A 21,152-nucleotide genomic window follows, 5' to 3' on the forward strand; every position below is an offset into this window, starting at 1 on the left:
GGAAGGGATGATGTTTGACAGACAAAACAGTCTGTGTTGCATAGTTTTTCTATTTGTACCTGCTTGTAAGACATTGTAATACATAAAATAGTAATTGTAGATATTAGCATAGATATCTGAAATCTAGATAAGCAAAACCAGGTTAAAGTACAATGCACCACAGTTAATTGAGGAAGTGCTGATGACATTCTCTGGACTGTGTTATGCAAGAGGCCTGAGTAAAAGTCATTCTTGCAAAGACCCCTGGCTTTGTGATTCCTGACAGTGGCAAATTTTTGGCAGAATATGTTTTCTGCACAAGTTTTGAAGGTCTACTTCTTTAAGCAGATAACTTCAGATGGCTCCTGTAGGCAGACTGACACATGCATGGAGGTTTGGAGATCTGATCTCAAGTGGCACAGCTGGCACTGCTCTGCTGCCTGGAGAAGAGGTGCTTTGATTACATGTAGTGAGGTGCTGGCCCCGAGCATCCAGACTGCTTCACCCTATTGGTCTGAGATGAAAAACACAGATTTTGTTGGTTTACAAGGGTAGGAAGGATTTATCTCCTGCAGGGTGTGTCCAATCAGTTATGTTTCATAGATGCTGTGTACTGTTTTTGAAAAGAGAGAGAAACGGTTTGCTAAGAACAAACCTGTCTTACCCCATCTAATCAACCGGAGAAAAAAGCTGTTGAAAACAAATTTGCTTGTTCCTGTGTGGCAACGTGTCAACACCAGACCTTAAACCTTGCTGAGAATCCAGCAGTCTTGCAATCGTTTTTGTTGCTTCTCTTGCTGATTGCTGCCATATGTCAGTAAATAAGTATCTTCCCAGCCATAAAGCTGGTGTGTAGAAAACTGAATGGCCTTCTTCCTTGTCTTTCCTCCTTTAATTGAATATATACTATTCTGTGAATAGATCCACTGGCTTCTACCCACTGGTATGAATGTGTCAGCTCAACTGTGAGTGCCGCTCCACACACTGCTGTGTGAGAGGCAGGGCAGCACCTGCAATTTCATTCTAATGTGCAATTAACACAAATCATCTGACTCTGGATCAGGAAACAGAAAAAAGATGCAAGTATGAAGATAAAAACCCAGAGCACTAAGGTTTTACTAGTCGTCTGCACAGATGTAGGGATGACTTAGCACTGTTAGCACAAAGAATATTCACACTGGGGGCTGTCAGTTCCAGACCTTGGCCTTTCTGCTGCTGCTGCAGGGGCTGACTGATGGCACAGGCGATGGGCCCACCACAGCACTGCCAGAGTGGTCTAAAACTGGCTGTGGAGTGTCCTGCAGGCTGCCAGCTGTACTCCGGCTGCTGCTTGGTGAGTTTCACAGAGGGCTTTCCTGCTTGCACTGCCGCTAAGGAAAAATTAAGGCTCTCAATACCTACTTTCTGGCCACTTGCCTTCATTGGTACTGAGCTCTTGAAGCTGCTCTGAGTGCCACCAAGAGAACACTGAGCTCCATTAAGTTCCACATATGTCCATGCACATATTCTTTGTGTGATTTCTACAGCGCTGCAGAAATCTTTGGTTTTTCTCACATATATGTGATGTGCAGCTTTGCTTCTGCCATCATTCTCAGTTTTACTGTGACTTGAAAAAAGAGTGTGCATGGGGCAGGACAGCTCACGGGGAGTTCAGGGAGGAGAACTGCAAAACTGGATTAAAACAACTCAGAAGGGCGAGCAGTTGAAAACTGGCAGTTAATTTTTGGTGTATTGTTTAGCACATACCTCCACAGAACCTCTACAAGTGTGTTTGCAAAATGACTCTCTAGGCAAAAGCCTATACAACATACAAAGCACAGAGCAGACTTCCCATGTACAATTCATTTAATTCCATTAGCCAATTTCCCAGTTTATTTGTCAGAGCGGAGCCTATTTACAAAGACAACTTGAGTAAATATGATTGATTGCCTTGTCAGCCCCTGTAATTTCACTTTTTAATGTTGTCATTTTGGATAAGTGATTTCAGACATCAGAAGGAATGGAAAGAATAGAGGAAAGAGGCAACAGTTTGACTAAGATTTACATCAGATGTACATCAACTAGAAGAGTTAGGAACCATATTTGGGACTTAAAAGACTTAAGGAAAAAGACTGCTATATAAAAAATGCTGGGATGATGTATATTCTCATATGACAACGGTTATTCAGCAGTTGTTATTATGTGATATATGAGCTCCACGATGAAATCATATGAGGAATATTTCCTCATGTTTTACACAGAACTGTATAATGTATGTATGCGTTCCTCATGTCCAAAGCATTAATTAAATCCTATTAAGTAAACTCTGTATTTTGGGAGGCAGAATTTAACTTGAGTAAAGCATAATAGTCATTAAGTTCATTTGCTCTAATTTAGAAAAAGCTCCTATCATAAACATCTATTGCTAGTACTCAAAAAGGCGTAAAGTATGTTTAGGCAATTTGATTGCAAAAGCACTAAACAGTCTATATTCCCCCTCCAAGCCTTTCCCCTCAAAAAGAAGAAAAAGTGCAATGCTTCTGTAGAAAAATAACATGAACAAATCGGTAGATTTTGAAACATGTCTTAAAGGCTGAAAATTTTAAGTGGCTTTTTTTTTTTTTTCCAGTGAAAAGACACTAGTCAGTGCTCCCTCTCAGCCTGGATTAATTTTTCTGTCTGCATAATTATTCCCACTTTCTATGGCTCTTATTCAAGTTCCAGATGGACAGATGTGTTTAAATGAAAAAAATAAAGTGCGTGGATCATGCACTCTACAAGGGAAATGAGAAAAGTGGTGTCCTGAATAACATCAGGAATGATTTTGAAATGATGGGGGTCTGTAGAGCACGTATAACACATGGTACATGTGAGAGACTTTTACATAAGTCACTATTGCAACTGCTGAGCTGTTAACAGTGGTAAAACTGCGGAAAGGAGGTCTCTGATTCTTACTAGAATAAGGCAAATGTTCTGTCCATCGTTAAGCAAAGCAAAAAGTAGGAATCAGGAGGAGGAGTATACAAGTCAGGTTCACTTCAGTCCCTGGAAAGATCATGGATCTTGACCTGAAAATCATTTCCAGCCATGTATGGATGTAAAGGTAAGCAGGAACAGTCAGTGCAGACTTCCCAAGGACAAATCCTCCTTGACAAACTTGACTGCAGCCTGAGATGAAATGACGGCCTATGTTGATGAAGGGAGAGGGTTGGATGGAAGATGTATTGGCTTCAGTGATTATTTTAATGCTGTTAGAAGCAAGTGAAACAAATAAATTCCCCTGTTAGGTATGGCAGATGGTATAATATGGGGTATAGAGGGATACAGCCACAAACTGGAAGTTCAGAATGGACATTACGAAAAACAATTATCAGTAGGAGGGTAGTGCAGAATTGGAAGAAAGTACCTAGAGAGGCTGTGGCGCCTCAGCCTGTGGGTGTTTCCAGCTCTCAAGAGTGTCTCAACTGACCTGATTAACCAGCAGTCTGCTTGCACAGGAAGGCTGGAGTTGATGGCCTTCACAGGCATCTTTTGAGCAGTATTTCTGTGACTATGCATTTGTCTTTGATCTTCCAGCAACACTTCAGCGAACTGAGCAGTAAGTTACTCCAAGCATGATATCTTTATACCTTTGTGTGACACAAGGGCAGCCATGCAAGTAATCACTTCTTTGGACTTTGTCCCTGCTAATGCAGTTGTGTCACTTCTGGTCAGCCTTCCCTAATGTTCTTTATGGGAGTGTGAACTGCCAAAGATTGCTGTGCTGGACTGAGAATGAGGTGAGCAAGGAAAGGAGTTAGATCTCCCTTTTCTCTCATAAGTTATAGTTCACAACATTGAAGGGGGGGCAAGCTTCATCAACCCATCTCCATCACAGAGGCAGCGCCTCCCCAACACAAGTTTGTAGGAAGGGCAGGGCTGGGTGGAACTGGTCCCATCCCTGCCTGGCTCCTTCCACTCCCATACCTGGCCACCATGTCTGCACTGGCACGCAACAGGCTGCACCACTGCGTATGGCTCCATGGCCAAGAGGGAGAACAGATGGAACTCAATGTCCAGATGTGCTCTGTAGATTGGTTTGGGCAACATAACTCCCCACTGGGAAAAGCCATGAGGTGACAATGCAGCAAACAGGAAATGATTCACCAGTTTTCAGCAGAGAGCTCAAATACTATTTGTGCTACAACAAATACACTGCTTAATTTTGCTGGAGAAGTTGCTTATAAAATTAACAACAAAAATCATTTTGTACTTTAACCTTTGAAGAGCTACAAATGTGTATTTTAGATTGCCCAGATATCGCCTCATTGCGTTGTTTACGGCAACACATGGTGCCTTATTCTGTCTGACTAACCTTCCTTACAGAGCCTGCCAAGCACAAATTAGGTCAACCTAACCAGCAGTATGGAACATAATTAGCCAAAACTTTCTTAATTAGCGCTGTGATTCAGGGTGTGGAGAGCTTAGCTCACAGGGAATTAGGGTAGGGCAAGTTGGTAGAGAGACTCTTCCTAACAAGAGGTGGATCTAACACTGGATACCTGCCTAATACCTTTGAAATTTTGATTGTGATGTTTTATGACCATAGCAAAGACTGTAATTTGTGCCTGTAGGGTGCTACATGCTGCGCTAATACACTGCAATAAAACAACAAACAACAAACTAATCATTCCCACAGACAGCACCTCACTGTGACTAGAGTCAGCAACTGTAGATCTTCAGGCACAGTGTCAGAATCACAAAAAAGCCTAGACTACATTTATGCCAAAACAGTGGTGGTGATGCATGCCTATTATTTTAATATTCTTTGCTGCTTTACTGCATGCTGCACCCTCAGCCTGAGTGCTTGCCCTGTGCCAGGCTGCCTGTTAGTTCCCCACACCTGTGGGATGAAGCAGCCCCTGGGGACCCTTTCAGTATGAATTACTGAACAACTGAAGCCCCAGTGGTGCCTTGCAATACCTGCACAGCAAACATCATATCTGATATTGTCATCTTTACTGTCAGACAAGCCTAGGACTAAAGGGGTGAGATGAGGTTAGTTTGATATTGCAGAAGAGACTTCACGAGAACATTGTGCCCTGCCAAACCAGTGTTTGGATTGAGAGAAAGTTTCACTTTTTGCCATCACTCAAATATCTTTCACGTTCTCTTCCCTTTAGCTGTTATAAAAGTGATCAATTTTCTCAAAAAGAAGAAGAAACAGCTTTCAATTTCTGCTCCTCTGCTCAGTTTTTGTTATCTTTACCTTCCATCTCCCATCTGGAGGGAATATAGCCATTTGCATTTTTCCATGGACAAATACTGGCATGTACTGAGGCAGGATAAGTTGCTGCTGATTAAGAACTCTGATTAACACATTGGTGAGAATCTTCTGAGTTAAAGGACTACATACAATATTTGTAGGCATAAACTATAATAAAAATGTACAAGAGCCAATATTGAAAAATTATACATAGGAATAATCCACAAAGCTCCAAAGAGTAGTGATTTTTGCACTGATTGCATATGAACCAAGTCATGTCTGAAGGCAGTCTAGCTATGTTCAGCATTTGTTTTTAAAAAGAAACATGAGAAAAGGAATGCAGTCCTACTGTGTGCATGGGCTGAAGCTCTGGTTTGGTTCAGTTAAAGGAAATTCAAAGACTTTTGGTGATATGAACAGTGATTGAAACACAACTGTTGGAAAGAAATTGTGAAATTGCATAAATCACTTAAAGGTCTAGTTAAGAGATGCTCACCAAAAGACCGGTGTTAATAACTGAGTTCCAGTGATCTCACTCATTACAACCTATTTTCTAATAGTCTGGAACCATGTAAAGAAATGACGATTACTTCTGCAAGATCTAGTAAGCATTTTCCTTTCAAGTTAGTGAAAACTCCTTTAAGGAAAATACTACATAACTGGACAAAAGTAGGCCGTACTTTGAACACTTCATAAAAAAAATGCATCCTTACTTCTAATTTAAAAATTTTTCATTTTATTGTGTAGGCAAAAGTTCATCAAAGTAAAAGTTCTTTTCTAAATTTATATTCCTTCTGTAGTTTCATTCCTGACATATAAAGTTATGTTTGCCCTTACAGAAATGCTCAAATTCCTCCTTTTTGGAAATGATCTGTCATTTCATCCCAAGCACATGAGTTCCCATATTTCACTTGGGAACCAAACTCACATCCATTGAGATCATTTCTGTGTTCACAGCATTTACATTTTGCTTTCTGTGTTCATCTGCTTACCACTTATATCAGGTCTTATATCAGGTAATAATGCAGGTATCACTTATATCAGGTAATAACACTATTAAAACAAAGTACCTCATACATTTAGAAACAGAAAGCTTAAGTTCTTATGTTGACAGCCTTTTTATAAGAATGCAAAAACCAATCCTTTCTCAAATTGTGAGCCAACTACACAACAATCATCAGCTTTGTAACACGTAATATATGCAGCAAATCTAATAACCAAAGACTGCCTAAATAAAAGAATGTGTTCATAAAGATTAGCGGATTGTTGTAGGCTTACAGTGCCTTATGTCAGTCTGATGCTTCTTGAATGGCTCTTAGCATGTCTTACCTTCTGTCAGTCCAGACATGCTTTGTAAGCATGAAAAGTAATGCAGAAACTTCAGAGAGTCGTGCTGATGGTCTGAATGAGATAGCTACTTCAGTAAGGTGGCAACATAAAGGCTTGGTCACATTTGTTATCTTATATCAGTGAGCAATGGAATGACAGGGCTCCTGTGCTATTTGCACTGCATCTCCAATAGTCTGAATAGTCTTTACATACTTGGAACAGTGGATCAGTAAGTTTCTAAATGATGAAGAGTATCTAGCTGGTATGATAACATCCTACACAGCATACTCAGATGCTGAGATAATGACGGTTCTGGCACCAGGCTTTCAAGGCTTGAGTTACAATGGTACAGTCTGACTTTAATAATTCATATGCCTAACTAATTTTAGGACTTCTGTGTGGATATTGAGACTATTCAAAAACTACTGTCATTGAAAATAAGTTCTTCTTTGAAACGATTTCCTGAGGACTGGGGGGTCCACATTTTGCAGGAGCTCATGCTTCCTTAGCAGTGAAGCACTTCCCAGCATTTTCATTCCCAATGCACACTTTTACCTAGAAGTTTGATCTAATGCCTGTCTTAACTTTTCCCGAAGTATCAAAAGTAGCTCCTCAGCTGTAATTTCCCCCCTTGTTCTGGGACTGCAAATCAAACACCCCAAAAAGCTAATGATTTTACAGATTCTTGGGCTGTTTCAAGAAAAAATCAAGGGTATTTATTATACCATAAAAGTCAATATTTCTGTTATTGCTGCAAGCCATTTTCACAGTTCAAGAGACAACCGTGTCAGACCACGTCTGGTATTAGATATTAATGCTATATTGGTCATAAAGAAGATATTGTTTGATGGCCATGAGCCAGCAATGTGCCCTTGTAGCCAAGAAGGCCAGAGCTATCCTGGGGTGTATTAAAAAGAATGTGGCTGACAGGTTGAGGGAGGTGATCCTCCCACTCTACTCTGCTCTGATGGGGCCACATCTGGAGCACTTGTCCCGTTCTGGGCTCCCAAGTTCAAGAAAGACAGGGAACTTCTAGAGAGTCCATTGGAGGGCCACAAAGATGATGAGGGGCCTGGAGCATCTCCTTTATGGGGAAAGACTAGACCTGGGTCTCTTCAGTCTGGTGAAGACTGAAAGGGCTTACCAATGCTTATAAATATCTAAAGGGTGTGAGCCAATTGGACGGTGCCAGACTCTTCAGTGGTGCCCAGCGACAGAACAAGGGGGCAATGGGCACCATCTGGAACATAGGAAGTTCCATACAGACACAAGGAAAAACTTCTTTACTGTGAGGGTGACAGAACACTGGAACAGACTACACAGAGAGCTTGTGGAGTCTCCCTCTCCGGAGATATTCAACACCCACCTGGATGCTTTCCTATGCAACCTATTGTAAGGATCCTGCTTTAGCAGGGTTTGGACTGGATGATCTCTCACTGTTCAGAGTGTTTAAGTGAAACTGCAGAGGACAGACACATAAATTGTAAAAATTTCAGTACATGAGACAAACCCCTGTCATCTCTTGTACAGTATCATTCACTGCCAAAATGTGCCTGTCACAGGTGCAATACCACACATTCGTATTTGAATATGGCCTAAGTACTATTCTAAGTTGCTGAAAAAATAATCTTTTTTTGCTGAAGCTTCAGAGTCTAAACATGTTGCAGAGAACTCCCAGAGTATTTGCAGATGGCCTTTGTAGCTTATCTAAATCTAAAACTACTACCATTTCAACTTCAGTATCGGCTACTGACTTGCAAACTGCTGCTATGTCAGGTGATCCAGATTTTTTTTTTCTATCTGCTCACCTAAGTGACTTGTTAATCACTAAATTTATTTAAATATCCATGCCCTTATAGTTTACTAAGACTGAGAGAGAAATACGGACATTTCCGTCACTGCAAGCAAGAATGGACTGATACTATTAAATTCTTGCAAATCAGTGATTTTCATCTTACATGCCTTCTGTGAATTGCTTTTAAAATGTGACTTCTGAAAACATGTCTTCTTTAAGTTGCCACAACAGTTTGGAATTTTGACTTTGATGTTGGGTTTTTATCTTTTTCCATCTATTTTACTTCACCATAAGTGCTATGGGCACTTTTCTTGCCTTGTGACTACTGTTGTGGAGTGCTAGAGTCTTCAGCAGTTTTTCAGTTCTGACATACACATGCAGGACACAGTTCTGATAGTTCAACACAAAATAGCCTCCACAAACACAGAGCCAAGTTTAACAACGACACGTTCCCACATTCTGATTTTCATCTCTGTGCCCCAAAATCTAGTAGGAAGAAACAATACCACAGTTCCTAACACAACACATCCTAGTTTCTTCAGCCAGCTAACTAATGATTAGATAGGGAAAAGACCCCTGTTAGTTCCATCAAGCTGACCACCTACTGTCTCATTGCAGGCAAATGCTGCTCAGTGTGTTGTAAGTAATCTGCTATTGCCATCTTTAATTCTCAGCTTCTTTGTAAAACCACTTAGATTTAGCACTTGTGAGGACAAGAAATCAGCACCTATGATGAGATGGTTGGTTTTCCTGTCTCGAAACAGCAGAGGCAAATGCATGATGATAGGCAGTACCATTCTGATGGAGACAGGAGGACTCCTCTTGCTCCTTTCAGCAGGTGATAGAAGCAGGATCCTGTGGCAGAAGAGGTGCCAGGCTGGCTGCCTGAGGGCAGCTCCTGCAGGTGCAGTGGGTGTGCTCTGCCCTGGGGAGCCAAGGTCACAGAAGAGGTGGGGACCAGAGTCACATGCATTATCTATTGTGCCCAGATGCAAGCTGATCCCTAATTCTGAATGGAAAACATTCACTCCCCACTGAAAAGCTAACAACTTTGCATTTCTTTGTGAAAATACTTACAATTTTCTGTGAACATTTTGCTATTGAAAAGTTTGATTTGTGGAAAAACAATTTTCCATCAGAAGTAATAAATGATGGCTACTTCCTTTCCAGACTTTGTTAAAACAGCATAAACCCAAATAAAACATTCCTTGGGGCATTAATAGGTTAAATATAATATGTTATAAAGGTTATATTTATATAACAATGTTCTATAGTGTATAGTCTCAGTCTTGGAAAACAGCCCAAACCAACTCCTACTGCAATAATCTTTCCTTACCCTTTGTGCTCCCTGAGTTATGCAGTATACCAACTGTCAATAAATAGTCATGTTTCCTCAAGTACCATGCCAGTGGCACTGTATGTGTTGGAAAAGTACCTGCTTTATAAGTCATGCTCTGCAAATTCTGTTGATACCATTGGATAAACAGTACAGTTCTTTAGTAGGCAATACTCTAGCTGAAGTAACTGATTTTTTTTTTGCCTGGACATAATCCATATGGTTAAGCTGCTAATTGGTAGACTTCCAGTGAAGGGGGAGTCAGCACTCAGCTTTCTCAGAAAGTATCTACAAAGCATAAAGTGAGATTAAAGATGCATCTAGAGAAAAGTCTGACTCTTTCCCCCTTGAACTGGGAAACACACTAATTGCAGGAGGGGCAGAGCAAAGAAGTAAAATAAAAGCTGTTACCCTAATTATGTAGAGCCTTTATTTTGTATTAGAATGAAGCTTTAGGTGTGGTTACTATCTGTTTGATTTCATTAATGAGACTTCATAAATTATAGACCATTAAAGAGTACAGATGGGAATGATTTCAGGCTCAGTATGAGAATTTTATTGCTGGCTATCAAAGACCAGCACCTAAAATGCTAATTTTTCAGACATAGTCTTTTGATCACTACAGATAGTGAAATGTTAATCAAATAAAAGTTTAACATAGTTCTTGTTATTCTAAATGAGAGATGAAATGCAGTCTGCCAAATTTTAATTGTTCATTTGGGCTATCCTGCTATCACTTTGCAAATCTCTAAGCTTGATATTAGAGAACATCTTTCTTAGGAAGAATATAATACTTCTGGAGACGTGCCTGGATATCACTGGCTTGAGAGTACAAGTATTCTTCACTTCTGAGAGCTAAATTAAGACTTCCACTGAGTTCTGCAGCAAGTTGTGATGCTGGAAGTATTGTGGGCTTGCATAAGGCAAGACTGGACATAGTGTTTCCAAGTTAGCTGGGAGGTGAGATGACGTGATCTGGCAGACTCCTCTGACAAGCCCATGGCAATGCTTTGGCACAGTTAGCCCAGCTTTCATGGCGCTGCCTTGCTTGTAGAAGTGAGGCCACTACAAGAAGTCATCCCATGATGCCAGGTGACTCCTTTAAATGCCCAAATCCTGTAGCTAGCCACATTAGGGTTTGTTTGGGAAGTAAAGGAAAGGAGTCACCTTTGATGTTGTCTGCCTAACAGTCCTCCAGGACTTGACACAAAACTAATAAGAAGCATCCTTAAGTATCAGGAGAAATAGTATACCTTGGAGGAAAAAAGTAGCATTGGGAGAAAACACCACTTTTTTCCCTTTTTATAGAGTCAGGTAATGCATGTTTACTTCGCTCGGGTGTTTATTTTACTGTAACAAATTCTACACTAAGGCTGAAACAATTACTAAGTAATGCTTTTTGAATAGTTTTTTTAACACAGAACTTGAGTTATGAGTCCAGATACTCTGAGAAGGAAAATGCTTGTTCAATTGATAAAATTCAGGATATTTTTAGGCAACCTTTAGTTTAAAGTCCTAATAGAAGACACTGTGTTTTTATGTGGCTTTCTCCTGTCCCTATTAAAGTTCAGTTATAAGATCCTAGCCTCCTTTACAAGGCTTTAGGAATCTGCAGTGTTGCAAATAAACATGTACAATTATGACTCTAAATTCATAAACCTGTACTCCCATGGAACAAACTCTAGTTTTTTAGAAGAAAATCACAAGGGCCATCTGCAGAGGAGGTATCATTACCATGTTCAAGAGTCAGCATGAGGTTCCCTCAGAAAGGGGCCAAGAGTAGCTCCAGCAGCTCCAGAGGAGAGCTCCTCTCCGGAAGCAGGTTTGGGTGAGGATGGAGGGCAGACACACACTGTTGCAGCCCTTGAGACATTGAGCATCGCTTCCTCAACCTCCAGGCACACTGGTATTCCTCACAAGTCAGGAACCGTCCTGGCTTCTAACTCGCTGGCAGGTGTGTCCCCAGGCAGGGCAGGGAGTGGTGGGGCTGCCAGCAGCACCTTGCTGGTATGCCTTCGCCAGGGCATCAAGGAGGGGCCCAAAAAAGGAGAGGCTGGGAAATTCCAAAGGGAAAAGATTGCACTAAGATGTGGGGACACCTCAGGGTATATGTGGAAAAGACTTAATTGCAGCCAATATTACTATTGATTACCCAAAGTGCAAAAAGCAAAGGCTCTCCCTTCTCACTCCAGTGGTAAAAAGCCATTTTGGGGTACAAGCGGGAACTGAAGGATTCATTTCTTATAATGGCAAACTAGTCAGAGTAGGGAGGCTCTTTAAAGTAACACTGGGAACTTTTGTGTGCAAAAGTCATCTCTGCATACAGACATCTCAAACTATGGAGAAGTTCATTACTCCACTAAGTCAGGATAGCAAGTGGATCATCGCCATTCTGTCATTACACTAAACCTGAATTTCTTCCATTAACTGCACTGGCAGCAATGGTGGTGAATTTAGTTTCTCAAAAGGCTGACTAATTGCCATCCATACCGTCCCTGAAATGTCTTTCATCAGCAGGCACAGAGCAGTGGGGTCTATGCATACAATGGAGAAGGATATCTAGACACAAGCCATATGCTGTGGAAAAGACCCATGTACTGGAAGAGAAGGCTTCTAATCTTTTTACATGATCTGATAGTGACAGGACAAGGGGGGATGGTTTTAAAATAAACAAAGAGATTTAGATTATATACTAGGAGGAAATTTTTCACTCAGAAGGTGGGGCAGTGGCTGCCCAAAGAAGCTGTGGATGCCCTATCCCTGGAGGCACTCAAGGACAGGCCAGGGGCCCTGGACAACCTGATCTGGTGAATAACAAGCCTGCCCACGGCAGAGGAAACTCGGTAGTCTTAAAAGTCCCTTCCGACCCAAGCTGTGATTCTATGATTCTATGAAATGATACTACAGTTTGATGAAAACCATGCATATTAAACATGCATTAATAAAGATGCAGTCTGCGTTAGAATGGAAAAACATAGCAGGAAATCAGGCAACAGTTCCCAAATAACATAGCTTATTCCGATTTCATATATTGTAGCTTTCATTTACTGCACTGCATTTTATGTAGGCAGTATTTAAGAGTGCCTGTCACAGAGCAAGCTCCTCTTTTGCACAAACACATACTCACAAGATTTTCTGCTTAAGTTCTGGGGCATTTTTTTTTCTGCCTATTTTCTGCTGCAGTCCCAAGGAACATTATTTGGTCTGCTGCAAGAATAGCATTGCTAAGAGTTAGGATGAAATTTCATTAAATGTTAGGTCTGAGATACTGCTGGTGCACATATGGTCACTGTTGACAATGAATTTACAGGTTTGAAGGCAGTGATTGGCAGAGTTTATTGCGACTGCACTGCTGGCGTGTTCATCACACTGCATAAATGCTGGCAGAAACAGTGCATGCTAGCATCAATCCTGTACTTTATGGTAGACTGTAAACTATGGCATCAAAAGAATCAGAAACAAGAAGGTAGTTCATAGAATCATATAACAGAGTCATAGAATCACAGAATATCTTGAGTATGAAGAGATCCACAAGGATCATCAAATCCAATTCCTGGCTCCTCACAGGACCACCAAACTTCAAACTTTATGTCTGAGAGCACTGCCCAAACACTCCTTGAACTCTGCCACTTGGGGCTCTGCCCACTGCCCTGGGCAGCCTGTTCCATGCCCACCATCCTGTGGTGAAGTCCATTCCCTAACACCCAACTGAGCCTCCCCTGACTCACCTCCATGCCATCCCTTTGGGGCCTGTTGCTGCCACCAGAGAGCAGATATCAGTGCTGCCCCTTCACTCCCTATGAGGAGTTGTAAGCTGCCACAAGCCCTCCCCTCAGCTCCTCTGCTCTGGGCTGAACAAACAAAGGGAGATCAACCACTCCTCATACATCTTGCTTTTAGACCCTTCACTGCCTTTGTTATCCTCCTTTGGATGCTCTCTGATAGTTTTATGTACTTAAGTTCCTCTGTTCACTGTAGACACGGTCCTTCCCACACAGTAGCAATCTCTCAAACTTGGCCGCAATGTGCTGTAGCTCAGGTCTGTTATGAAGACATAAAATCTTCATGGAAAGCTAATTTCTGCTCCGGCTCTCATTCTAATGAGAAAAACAGCATTGGAAATGGTGGTTTCCCATCTAACCAGAGTCCACAGATGCTTTTAATTACATCACCTGCCCTGGGATAACAATAACTGCAGTTACTTAACAGTCTATACATATCCGATATCACAGAGAATATTTCCTCCCGTTAAGTGTCCCCAGTAAAAACATACACAGTAGGTCTACATATTTCCAATCAATTAATATTAATTTTACTTTTGCTAGACATTATAAACCTCTTGAGATTGTTAAAGAGAGAATTTTTAAGAGTAGCTTTTCAGCGCAGCAAATTTCCAAAACATAGAAAAACCTTTTCCCACTAATCCTTGCTCAAAAATGACAAACAGTGGAGAGAGTGTGATAAAAGACATCTTCACTATTACTGCTTACGGATATAACGGTCCATGCACGTAGCTGGTGCTAAACAGAACAAACTTAAATATGCCCAAACTTTCTTAACTAATAATGTACATGCCTTTCCTCTCCTTGTATATCACATTTTAATTGGGTACAGTCAGGGTATCTGTGAGAAATTAAATGGAAATACCATCTATATATGGATATTCAGGAGAAGTAAAATATTAAACTTGCTTGTCATGTGCATTTGTGAACAACAAGACCACTGTTAGTTTAATTATTAATATAGAATAGTATCATACGAGTGATTTCTTCTAGTCATAGCCATCTCAAAATTAAAACAGCAAATTATGAAAAATACAAAACTGATCTCTGCCAAGTAATTCCCAGCAAGAGTATTTTTTTGAGATGGTTTCTCTAATGCAATAGCACTTCCATGAAAAGAAAACAGTTTCTTTGTTTTGTTTTGCTTTTACATTACGGTGCTTATAAAATGGGCAAAATTTTGGTTTCATTGTTCATTTAGAAATGGTCTTGGAAGCAATTTTCAACCAGCTGTGTTTCTGCGGATTATTCCCCCAGTGCTGTTGATGACATACAGTATTACTGAATGTCACAAATCAGCCTGAGCCATCATGTATTGTACAATACAGATTATTTATTTTGCCAAGTCTGGGTTTTTCTTTCTTAGGTTAAGAGTTTGGAATCAGTCCCAAAGGTAATAAGGAAATTTGTGCAGCAGTTAAATCTGTCTCTTGCCTGGCTCCCTTCCTGCTTTCTTGGCTTCTTTAGGGACACATAATCTGTGCAACCCATGTAGCTCTCATGCAGTTGTGTACAGGCTTCTCAACTTCTTACAGTCCCCCACAGCTGCAAAGTGAGGTGCTATAAATCAGGTGTGGTAGGTTGCATTGCTTTGCTGCTAACCAGGTCAATTTCTCCTTAAAAGAAAATTTCAGAAAACCAATAACCATAAAAAGTGGTGCAACATACTGCTGCAAATAATGAAATTTTTTGCTATCAGTGCACAAAGAACTTCATAACACCCTATTCAAAGGAAAAAAAAAAAACAGAACAGACTGGTTGCACAGGGATTTCACAACTGGAAATATCTCAGTTTGTCTGTACTTGAATGCTCCTTTTGGATACTTCCATTTTTTATGACCTTAGTGGAAAAAAAAAATATATATATATATATATATATATATATATATATATATATATTTTTTTTTTAGTAAGTCAAAATCAGTCCAAAGGGCATTGAGCATGGCCAGAAGAATATCTGGATTATTTTCTCTGTTTAAAGACAAGGGGGAGAACAAATGCTGAGTTCCACTGACAGCTAATTACATGAATCTTAAATCTAACAAAATGAATGCTTCTCTGCCAGTTTAAAAATTCAGCTTTCTTGAACCTCATAAGCCAAAAACTCATTTGTCGTTAATTTTGTATATTAACAAGTATTAGAAAAGAAGAACCTTCGTTCTTTCTGTTTCTGCAGATGCTTGAATTTCAATGTCTCATATAATGCTGCTTTTACACCTGAAATAACAACCCTGCCTATATGTCAGACAACATCCTCATGCACATCCCAGCTGTTGCATCTCTCTGCCCTCCTTCGTATCATGCAATGTGAACTTTAAAAAAAAAAAAATCAGCACTAGATGAAGCACAAAGTCTCTAGAAAAACTATAGTAGTATCTCTCTTCCCTCAAAAAAAAAAAAAACCAAAAAAAAGTATATATTTATATATATATGCACATTTAGTCTGAGGCTTTTAAGTAATTCATAAGGCTTTTGTTGACACTATCCAGTAAAGAGATCTTCAGCAATTTGGGATTTTCTTTGAATGACTTCAACAATTAATACGTAGCTAAACTGGTGTTTACACTCAAAATCTTGTCCATGGGCAAAAAGGAAGCACAATTTCCTTTAAATAAATATATCTAAAAATGAAAGTCCTGACTGTAATACAGAAGTTTTTCATAATTCCAAAAGAACATAATCTTTCTTCTTAATGCAATTCTTTGTTGTCATATCCTTAAATGACCTGCAGGTAGACAATGATATGTTTTACTGCATAAACAAGTTTACAATAGATAAGATTGCAGTAGTAGACAATTTTTCCTCAGCATTGGTCCTTTAACCAGTTTATTTTCTGTTGTCCAGTAGCCTGTGCTAGTGATGACTGACCAAAATGCTGACAAAAGACTAAGCAGCTGGGACTAATCTTTCAATGTGTAGGTCTTAAATTTTCTTTTAAGAAATTTAAATTTTTGTTGAAAATTTTCCACCACACACCTATCATTCTGACACATTTTGTGCATCTTCTAATTATTTGTTCTGACTTTTGACTGCGTTAGAATACAGGTAAGTGAGCAACAGTGCTTGCAGTCGTATCGCTTCATTGTATTGACACAAACATGGACTGAAATGAAAGGAAGCTAGAATGTGTGCTGAAGCTTGAGCTTAAGAAGACCAAGAACAGGAGAGCAAGGAGTCAAGTGCTGGTGGAGGGGAATCTTGTCAGGGTACAGAAAGATGCAACTAAGCAATGTTAGCCCAGTGTGTAAGAGCTATGGGCTCCCTTCCTTCCAGGCTTCGTTCTACGTTTGTAAAGACTGTTTTGTTTCATCCCCACCATTTATTTTACCCCTATTTCTGAAAGCCTTTCCTTTATCATTTGAAGTGGTGATATGCCACACAGTTTGACTTGCAAAGGAGTCAGCCCCTTCTTTATGCCTGCCTTGCAGGGCTTCTCAAAGAACAAGCTCAGCCTTATCTACTGATGCTCTCTATCTGAGGAAAAGCTTTCTCAGTCCCACCCTTTCTGAGTACTGTTAGGGCAGCAAATTAAAAACTCAAAGCCTCTGGCATAGGGGTAACTGTTTCAGATAAAGCAGAAACTGAGGATACCTTCTCCTATCTCACTTTGATGTTAATCAGATATGAAGACATTGGCAAGGTCTTCAGCACTCTACCTAAACCAGTGATGTAATTCCTACAGGCAGGCTTGAAGCTCCTGGCAAACTGACCCTGTTTGTTTCCTCAGCCCATATGAACTCTTATTGCTGCTTCTGACTGAAATTCAAGATCTTCAGAAAATCAGTTGATGTTAGAGCCAAAATCAGAACTCTGGAACTCTCTGTTCATGGGCAGCTAATTGGGCTCAGAAATACACACACCTCTTGTGTTTGAGCTAGCATGCCTGAACTCCACAGGCAGCAGCAGGGTGATCAGGGATTTTTTCTAAAGGGCCAATCTGTCCTTGACTATAGCCATAACAGTCTCATGCTGTAAGTGTAGTGAAATACAAAGAATGGATATCTGATTTGTTCAAGAGTCTCATTCATTCTCCCTTCTCTCACAAAATGGATTACAATTACTGAAGCCCCTTGAATCCAATGTTTATGCCAACTCATGCACAGGAAAAGCTTCTCAGTTCATGGTCTGTTCAATGCAACATAACATTTATCAGACGTATGATTTTAAAAACTGACATTTAACAATCAAGTCCTTGCCTCTACCACACAATGCCTTACCATGACCAGTGATACTATGATGAAGAAAATCATGCCCAATTCATACCTGTTCAGAGTCCCAGCCTGCTCTTCAGTGACTACTTCTATGCAGCTTTTCTTTTATATGCAGTGACTAGATTTTATGCTACATTTTCTCATAGCTAGAAGGTAAATTGATTTTCCATTTTCTTTCCAATCATTTATTTAAAATAAATGATAATTTACATAAAGGCGGCTTTGCTGTAGCAAGTTGGACAAATCTACTCACTGTTGATTAAGGCTTTGCAGATATATGCTGTAAATTGTTCATGCGCCAGAAGACAGTGATAGTGGCTCCATAGGGATGTGGCAAGCAGTTCAGACTTGCTGGATGAAAGAAACAAAAACAAGATAATATTTTATGGCCTGTACATAATTTAAATTCAATAATAAAGAAATTCATGACTTACCACCCTTGGCCACATTCAGGCATGTAATATCATTTAAGAAGTGTTGGGGTATGAGAGACACCCACGTGCAGCTGGCAGATATGGCACATGGGAAATCTATCATGAGATACAAATATATTCTGGAGATCAGGAATGAACACGATGGTATTCGCAGATAGCATTGGGTAACTGTACGGAAGCAGCTGAATTGAGTTCTCTAGGTATATAACAACACATTGCAAAGTATTTTGTGCTTTTTTCCCAGTTGAAATATGTCAGCTCATGGACTGCATCTCAATAGTCATTATAATATAAAGCAATTTGCATAACGGTTTGCTAAATATCCATTTGGGATCAGAGTCTCAAAATAAACATTGCTGTTCAACGGAAGAATTTTTTTTTTTAACCTATCTTTTCTCCTCTTCTTTATTCCTTGTGGTATCATTAACTCTTTCTGTGCCCATAAAAAACCTGGAAGGTAATGGGAGAGGTGCTAACTTTCCTCTCCCTGTGCCCTGTCACAAGAATTCCCACTACGCTCATTGCTCAGAAATGGCAGGCATGGCAGAGACTTACACACAAGACTGAGATGGAATAAATGGAAAATTTAACACAGCTATAAATAGGCAGAGCTATTATTTAAGCTTCCACACATAGGAATTAGCTATCTTAAGGAGGATCTTTGGTATGAAAATTCTTGAAGAGAATAATTGGAGAGGCCCCAGATGATCTTATTTGTATTTGTTAAGAGTCAGAAGCTAGAAGTCCTCTGCTCACAGAATTTTGGAAAGAACTCTAAAAAGGAAACATAATTTTACTTTGAAGTCCAATAAATACGACTTAGAGAAAAGTGAGTTAAGGAGTTAAGTTTGAGATGATCAAAGATAATATGAGCAACCCTGTCCTTATAGGGAGAGAACATTTTTCATAGTACTAGTACTACAGAGGCAGGATAAGATTCAGTGATGGAAAACTGAAGCTAGAAAAATTGGAATGGGAAATGAGCAACAAATGATTAACTGTTAATTTGATTAATGACTGGAGGACCTCAACGAAGGCTGTGATGGACTGTCCACCATTTGAAGACTTGATATCAAGCCTTAATATTTCCCTGAAGCCATTTACTTCTTGATACTGCTGGACTTCATACAGAAATCACTGATAGTAACTCTATGATCTGTACCACATGAAAGGTGACAGCATGGTCTTTTTTGACCTTAAAATCCATGGGGAAACAAACAAACAAACAAACAAACAAACAAACAAAAAACAGTCATTTTTCTGTACTGTTATAAGAAGCCATACCAAGACAGGTCAGAGGGAATGAATAATGAAATGTGATTAACTTAACCTAAAAAGAAACGTATCACTTTACTTACAAAAGCAAATATCAGACAGTGTTGCCATTGCTTCCAGTCTGTCACTGGATGGCAAAAGTTCAAGTGCTGTGTTTATACGGAGTCTAACACAAAAGGAGGCTCATCTCTAAAAAGGTAAACACCTGACTGTAGGCAAATAGCTTGAATAAAGGAAAACATGCCCCTTGGAATTACTGCTGAAGTATGGCTGTGGAGAAGGTTTCTGAGACCTTTAGTCTTCAGGACAAGCTGAACAGTTTCTCAAAACTTGGAAAAGTTCACAGGAACACAGACTAAAAACTGTCTTTCAACAGACAGTCTTTCAACTTCATATTATTTCAGTTCACTTCCAGTCTTTGTCATTTTGAAGACCATGGGCAACTCTAGCCATTGGTTTTTGTTGAAGTAGGATCAACTTTATCAGTATATATAGAAATGGAAATCTGTGCCTAATTCTCAATTTCCTCACGTAACAGCAGGGTGGTGACTTTAAAGCACTGTCCTGCATAAAACAAGTAAGATCTGATCTCACACCTTAAGTTCAGTTTTGAAAGGATAACACAATGTGCTGGCACAAAGTTGTACTTATGAAGGTTAACAATGGACATTGGGAAAAAGTTCTTTATTGTGAGGGTGCTCAAAAATTGGAACGAGCTGCCCAGTGAGCTGGTTGATGCACTGTGCCTGTCAGTATTCAAGAGACATTTCAGTAGTGCCATCAGGAATATGCTGTAACTTTTGGTTAGCCCTACAGATGGACTGCATGATTTCTGCAGGTCACTTTCAACTGAACTACTCCCACTCTATTTTATTCTACGCAATTCCATTCTATTCTATAAAAGCTAAACAATTTTCTGGGAGATGACAAAATTAAATGCCTCTCTCCTAATAATAATTACACTGGCAGAAAAAGTCATTCAAGTACAGCAGATGGGATACAACAAACAATAAGGCAATGGCGCTGTAATACCACTTTCATTCACCAAGCTCACCCAGTCCAGTGTTCAAACAAATCACACAGAGGTGTGTTTGAAAAGGATTAGTGCACTGAGGCGTCTGACCCCAGGTCAGAAACCAAATGACGAACCACATGGCTTCAGGCGCTCACCTTGGGATTAAGCAGCAACGCGCATGGATATGTCCTGCTGAAGTGTTTCCAGATGGTTCATCAGGTCAAGGCAATGCTGGCTTGCCACTCTGCGTCCCGACTGACTGGCCTGCACACAGCACGTCGTCCTACAGCTGTGGGAAGCCCAGCAACCTGACACACTTTGCCACTGCTGCAGAGGCAGCAGACCAAACCCTGCAACAGGCCCGCATGCCATTTCATGCAAGGACGCAAAATAAACATCAACGTGGCATTTTCAGAAAGTCTGCTCTCCTTTATGTCAGCACGACAATCCCCACTGACGTCAGCAAACACAGGATTAGGCAAGGGCTTAGTGCTTTCAACACCTGTCCTTGCAGGTAGGGGACCTGGACAGCCCTGCAGGCCCACATTCATTGAACACGTACACCAGCATGGAGACAGCAACACAGAAATCAGGGTCCACTGCAAAACCCATCTGAATTCTTATCTGCCCCCACCCCCAGCATACTTGGCAGCCTTCACTTCACTGGATACTGCTGTGGTCATGCTGCCAGCCAGCATGTTTCAGTCCAGCTTTGGTAGGCCCCTGCAAAGTGTGGTTACGTCTACAGCAGTGGGGTGGGCATGCCCTTACT

The 21,152-nt window shown here is 40.4% G+C and overlaps 1 protein-coding gene across 4 annotated transcripts in view; it reads right to left on the reverse strand.

Moving 5' to 3' along the window:
• Nucleotides 1–20,951, reverse strand: part of LOC149918251 (uncharacterized) — a 40,951-nt gene extending 20,000 nt beyond the window's left edge. For 3 of the 4 annotated variants that reach the window (XR_016466194.1, XM_090139560.1, XM_090139561.1), the window contains exons 1-2: nt 20,536–20,951; nt 17,910–18,007 (exon numbers count right to left, since the gene is read on the reverse strand). The gene's annotated coding sequence lies outside the window, so the exon portion shown is untranslated. The remainder of the gene's footprint in view (nt 1–17,909; nt 18,008–20,535) is intronic. The other variant, XR_016466193.1, reaches the window with a different exon arrangement.
• Between the last annotated feature and the right edge of the window lie 201 nt (nt 20,952–21,152).

This window comes from Phasianus colchicus, chromosome 4, assembly GCF_987193195.1.
Source record: "Phasianus colchicus chromosome 4, bPhaCol1.hap1.1, whole genome shotgun sequence".
NCBI classification, from domain to species: domain Eukaryota; kingdom Metazoa; phylum Chordata; class Aves; order Galliformes; family Phasianidae; genus Phasianus; species Phasianus colchicus.